Source organism: Hordeum vulgare, chromosome 6H (assembly GCF_904849725.1).
Source record: "Hordeum vulgare subsp. vulgare chromosome 6H, MorexV3_pseudomolecules_assembly, whole genome shotgun sequence".
Taxonomy (NCBI): Eukaryota; Viridiplantae; Streptophyta; class Magnoliopsida; order Poales; family Poaceae; genus Hordeum; species Hordeum vulgare.
In genome coordinates, this window is record NC_058523.1 from 12,974,532 (window position 1) to 12,980,557 (window position 6,026).

A 6,026-nucleotide genomic window follows, 5' to 3' on the forward strand; every position below is an offset into this window, starting at 1 on the left:
AATTTAGAAACCAAACTATATTAACAATAATATATCGGTTCGGTTTGTTCGATTAATCCAAAAACCGAAATTCATGCACTTGTGAGTATAAGTATAATGACTCAAGAGCATTGATTTGGATTGTATAATAAGCAAAAGATAATCACAAGATCTAGCAACATTAATATCATTCTATGGGTTATTCGTTCAGCAGGGCATGGAGTGTCTGCTCTGCTTTCGAGAGCGCCGCAAGTCTGCACCCAAGGCATCCCTCTGTTACAGTTGGTTAGCCATCCATTGGATCCATCCACCTCTTGATGGTCTGTAACTTAATTAATTTCCTTGCCACTTTGTTGTCTTGAACAATGTTTATATTAGCATTTAACTTGCATATTTGATTTCTCCTCTCCGGTATTGTAAACCTGACGCACTTGAGTTTTATTTTTCAATGGGGGCGTTTCGATCAGTGCATCTTAAAGCAGACAGCAGTCTCCAAATATTTGGTCTCGTTTGATGCGTGCGTGCATGTATACTTTATCGCCACGATTCTTACTACTCCTCACCTATCAGAACAGAGCACCATTCATGATGTGCACAGTTTAATTTCCCAGCGACATATGACGGTCACCGTCACCGCTGTGGTGGAACACAGGGATTCAGACATCGAAAGCAGGGTTAATCAGACATAACTAGTACTCCCTCCGTCCCTCAATATAAAAGTGTTTTTGCTCTAAACTAGTGTCAAAATCGCTCTTATGTTATAGGACGGAGGGAGCATATGGCTAGCTCCCAACTCAACTAATTAGCCTTTAAAAGATATAAACAACAGTTGATATCATAAACACTCAGGACAGTGTATCTATCATCTTTCTAAAAACTATCGACAGCAGTCATTGTTGTTGAAAAAAAAATCAGGACATTGCGTCTTAGGTATTACTACTTTTTACTGTAGTAGGCAGCACACTAAGCAGACTAATACCACCTCACAAATACCTGAAGCCTTTACCCTTCCATGTGCCCAAATATCAGCAAATTCAGCAAGTGTGTTGGTGAAGCCTTTACCCTTCCATGTGGTAGTTAGGCAGGCCATGAAAAAATGAGACATATTTTTTCTTGCTGGTTGCTATGATTTCCTTACTCGTTTAGACTCTGTTTCTGCTAGAATCTGCAATTGCTCATTAAATTTGACTTGATTAACAGAGCCGAAGCAGATGCCTTGGGCATGTAGTAATCCAAATTCACAACAACAGTAGCAGCATCACGTTCATCATTGAATATTAAACTGACAGCATTCAAATATATGGAATTTTTTGTTGCAAAGCTTTCAAGTCTACATACTGCAGCTTCGACAACAGGGAAGCATACACCAAAAGAACAAGAATGCATAGAGCAAACAGTATCAAAGAGCTGCAAGGAAATTTCCAGCCAAGACCCACATCGCCGGAACAGAGCACCATTGATAATGCGCAGAACTTCATTGGCCAGTGACGCCTGACGGTCGCCGTCACAGCTGCGGTGGAACACAGGGATTCAGACATCGAAAGCAGGGATCAGAGATGATTACATAAGTCGAACGCACGGTTAAGCAGACATAACTGGCACATGGCTACCTCCCAACTCAACTAATCAAATGTTCAAAATAAGTTGGGATCGGTATCTGCACGTGAAATGATCTCTACTTCTCAAACTGGGTTACAGATGGCAATTAGTATCTGCAGCTTACTAGCAAGCAGGTAACAATCTCGATTTCAGTTTGAAAGTAGCCTATAAAGATAAAGCAACAGCTGATATCATAGACCCTCAGGACAATATCTCTATCATCTTTCTAAAAAAATATCTACAGCAGTCATTGGTCTGATCGCTTAGGCTCTGCTGTAACTAAGACCTGCAATTGGTCTTACAATGAAAACAATACTCTTCTTTGTATATGCACTCCCAATTAACCTGTATGGAAACAACAGAAAATACGAGGGGAGGGGCAACGTCAAGGAAAGCTGTTACCAGATCATAAACAGCGGCAATCTAACAACCAAAGCACAAGAACGCCAACACAAGGAAGCACTTACAAAGAATCTGTAAACAAGATGACAAGCAGAAAAGAGAACATAGAACAGAGCCAAAATATAGCCATGACACAATATAAAATTTGCAAACTTTTGGATGGAACTCTCTCCAATTCTGCAGCTATGAAGAGCTAACTGCAAGGCGGGAAATTAACTAGTGGCATGAAGCAATGAGGAAAAGATAGGCAAGTGCAGAACTTCACTAACGAAATCAACCAATGGCCAGAAGAAGCTAATATAAATCGCATTTACATAGATGGATTTCTTACTAACAAAATAATAAATCCACCAGGTAGAAAGAGGAGAAATTCTCAGAAGGAAAATAAATCAAAAAAGTAAGCCCAGTTTGAGGCTACATGTATTTCTTAGTTGAAGGAGAGCATGAGCCCACCAATGGCCAGAAGAAGCTAATATCTACATCGCCATCTCCACGTATCTGAAGATGGCCCATCACTGAGCACCGATACTTCCCAAATCGCTCTTAAAATAGGAACATGGGAAAAAATGGAACTGACAAGACAACACATAATTCGTGCAACCATGATTTGGACAAATAAAATTAGATGAGACCATTCAGCCATGCCATCCAGGCCGGCAAAAATTTCGGCTTCATACAGGTATAAAGCACACACTTTGTTTTGTCAGACACCGCTCCCGCTCACCCACTGCTGAGGGGGGTGACCCAGATGAATCATGGAGTACTACCGGCCATGCCCAGACTCGACCGTCACTATTACGCTTGGCTTATTGTCCCATAGTACCAGAATAAAACTAAAGCAGAACTATCTGTAACAAAAACGCTCATAACACCAGATCATAGGTCTCCTGTTGTGTGAGATAGAAAAGGAACTGAATTTATATGTCAGATAGTATATGTGGATACTCCCTTTACTTTTGCAAGATGTGGATACTTGTTAAATGGTTCTGGCTGCAAGTTAAAACCTACATCTGTGCACCAACACATTGCCGGTTTCTGAAAGGGTTCACCAAAAGATAAGAAAAGGAAAACCAAAAGATGAGAACTCATGCACATCTGAACAGTAAGCCCAACTAAGCTGCACCCCTTGTTTTCTCCATAACGGTGGTAAGACAGGATAACGTTGATTCTTTTAGTCTTCAGCCATAGACATCTTACTCTTCCAAGAACTTTTGGAGTAGTACCTTACGGTAAAAGAAGATGCTAAGTTTTAAATCAAGTCGTTGGATTTTGATAACCACCCCAAAACCTTGCCGAGGGAAATAAACCATGCGGGACTAGTATAGAAATTCAGTTTTGTGTTTCTAAGAACAGTGGTCATTGCAATGTAAACCTGAGAAACATACAACTCACCTCAATCACATATACAACAGTTCTTGTCTATTTTGGTCATGAAGTTCAGGAAAAGAAAGTTAGGAGATCTCCTTTAATTATGCCTCTTGTCCATGCGTGTGCATCCAGAATTCATAAAAGATGTTTCAAGGCTGCATGCTATCGGAAACGTTGGTACGTAGTAATACTAGAGAGGACGCGACGTTGGAGACCACCAGACTGCAGCTTCCATGCTGGATGGATCCCCATGAAACTTGTCAACAAGAGCTAGCAATTCATGGATCAGCTCAGCCTATTACTGTAGCATGGAAGTTAGAAATGCAATGCCAAAATAGCAGAATACCACCAGTTTCAGTCCCTTCCAGGACTATTATTAACAGTGGGGCATGCACTTTTTTAGGTCGCACGTGCTGTCAGAGCTTCGAGCAGGTGTCCTTCCAAAAGCACACCAGGGTTACCATTTCCAATTTGAAAATTCTAACCTAAAGTAAGGTAAAGGTCAACTATGGTATTTAGCAACAAAGAGAATATATCCTTAGGAAAAATGGTAAAGAAATCAAAAGGCAAAAAAAACAAACAGGCACCCATTAGAAGTTTATTTCTAAGTATAATCTAAATATTAAACAAAGTATCATAGGAGTATGATGGAATCTAAAAGACAAGCAACTGAAAATGAACATGCACGAATAAACTTTGGCATGAAAGCAGACCATAGTAGTGATACATTTCTTTTGTTTTCTGGTTTCCATGATCTTCCAATGATGTCAGAAACAGAAATGTATCCATGGACTTCTCATTTTCAGAGATCTTCTCTAAGAAAATACAACATCAGCACATCCATTTAGCCAAAGTACAACGAAGCAGGAATTACCAGCTTACCCTGCCGAAGTACACCGAAGCAGGAATTACCAGATTACTCTGCCAAGTGGAAACTTTGTTGCGACATACAGAGTAACCAATTTTCATAGCCTGTTTCCAGTGCATCTAAATATGATACTAGTCGGCATCTCCCCTTTTGCAAGCAGTTGCATAGTCTTGGGCGAGGTGTGGTGCAGCTTTCTTGTGAGGGCATATGAACTTCTCCATGAATGCCTTCTCGGTCACCATGACAGCAGTATAGAAGCTCGGGTCACGGCCTAGCAGTCCACTTTGCTTGAGGAACTTTACAACATAGTATCGGGGCCTGACCCGGCCCTCCAGGCTAAGACAGAGAATTATCGGTCGATGAGCAATGTACATGGGTTCCAGCCCCACTTCAGAGAAAAGGAACTCGGAGCTGCGCTTCAGAGATTCCTTTGACTTCCTCAGCACCATCGGCGCCTTACAGACAGCAACGCTCACTTGGCCATCAGATCACCTCAACGTATTCTTCAAGTAATCGACTTTGGCGGCGATTTTCTCCTGATCGAGAAACGCGACAGCCCGCAGCGCTTGCCTGAACATCCCAGAGCCGCACGGCACACCTAATGTTTCAGCAGATGACACCATGGCCCGAACGCGCTCCGGGTTGGTGGTGAGCATCCTGGGCACAGAGATGCACAGCTTGGCAATATCACAATCACCTAGCCCGCACTCCCTCAGGAACACGACGTTGGGCCGGACCAGCCTATCGAGGTTGCTTGGGAGAAAGTGTGAGCTTTTCTTGAGAGCCCGGAGGAGGTTCTCGCTGGAGCCGAGGAGGGGCAGGTAGTAGTGCAGCTTGGAGACGATGGATCTGGAGCGGAAGCCGCTGCCGGCGAGCGAGACCAGACGCGCGATCTCGGAACGCGACAGGCCGAGGTCGGTCAGCCCGGTGACGACGGGGGCCAGGGTTTTGTCCACGCTGGCGCAGAGGAAGACCGGGTCTTTGGCGACGACGGCGGCGGCATCGGCGCCGGAGAGGCCGAGGCCGGCGAGGAAGGCGAGGACGGCGTCGGGCTTGCCGGGGGACTTGAGGTGGGAGAGCTTCGTGGATGCATTGAGCGCCTGGGGCCGGGTGAGGCCGCAGACGTCGACGAGGTACTCCTCCACGGCGAAGCTACTGGGATTTGGGGAAACGGGGGATGCGGATGCAGATAGGAGGCGAAGCAGAGGGGAGACGGCAGAGGTGGAGGGCGAAGAGAGGAGACGGGAAACGACGCACTCGCGGAGGCGGAGCATGGCGGCGAGAACAGCGGCGGCGGCGGCGGCGGAGATATCTCCGATGGATTGCAATGGCAGCTCTGTCGTGTCGTGGTTTTCTCTGTGTGCGTGGGCTCTACTGGACCGGGTTTTTTTATAGACCATCCATTTTTCTTCCCTTGTTCTAAGCAAAATCCATTTCCTTCCCTTTCCATGGTTTTACTTTTATTTACTTTATTAACTATGTCGCCTCCACATTAAAATTTAATCATTTCGTGTCAAAAAATTTGTTGCCTATTTTTATTTTTTTTTATTTTTTTTTATCTATTTCCATTTTGGATTTTTTTACTACATGCAATTATATATTTTTTTTCCTTTGAAAATGCTTATAAAAATGGAGGAAAACTTGTAATCTAATAAGTAGAAAATTGGTTTTCAAAATTAAAATTTTATCAACTTCTAAAAATATTTTTCATGCAATAGTTTGCTCATTTTTATATAATACTTTTAATATGATGAAAGTAGTGGGCATTTTATTTGATACTATACATAAAAAAATTTCATAGACAATGAAT

The 6,026-nt window shown here is 43.2% G+C and overlaps 1 pseudogene; it reads right to left on the reverse strand.

The window, feature by feature from the left end:
* Positions 1-4,191: 4,191 nt before the first annotated feature.
* On the reverse strand, positions 4,192-5,516 carry LOC123404211 (annotated as a pseudogene).
* Between the last annotated feature and the right edge of the window lie 510 nt (positions 5,517-6,026).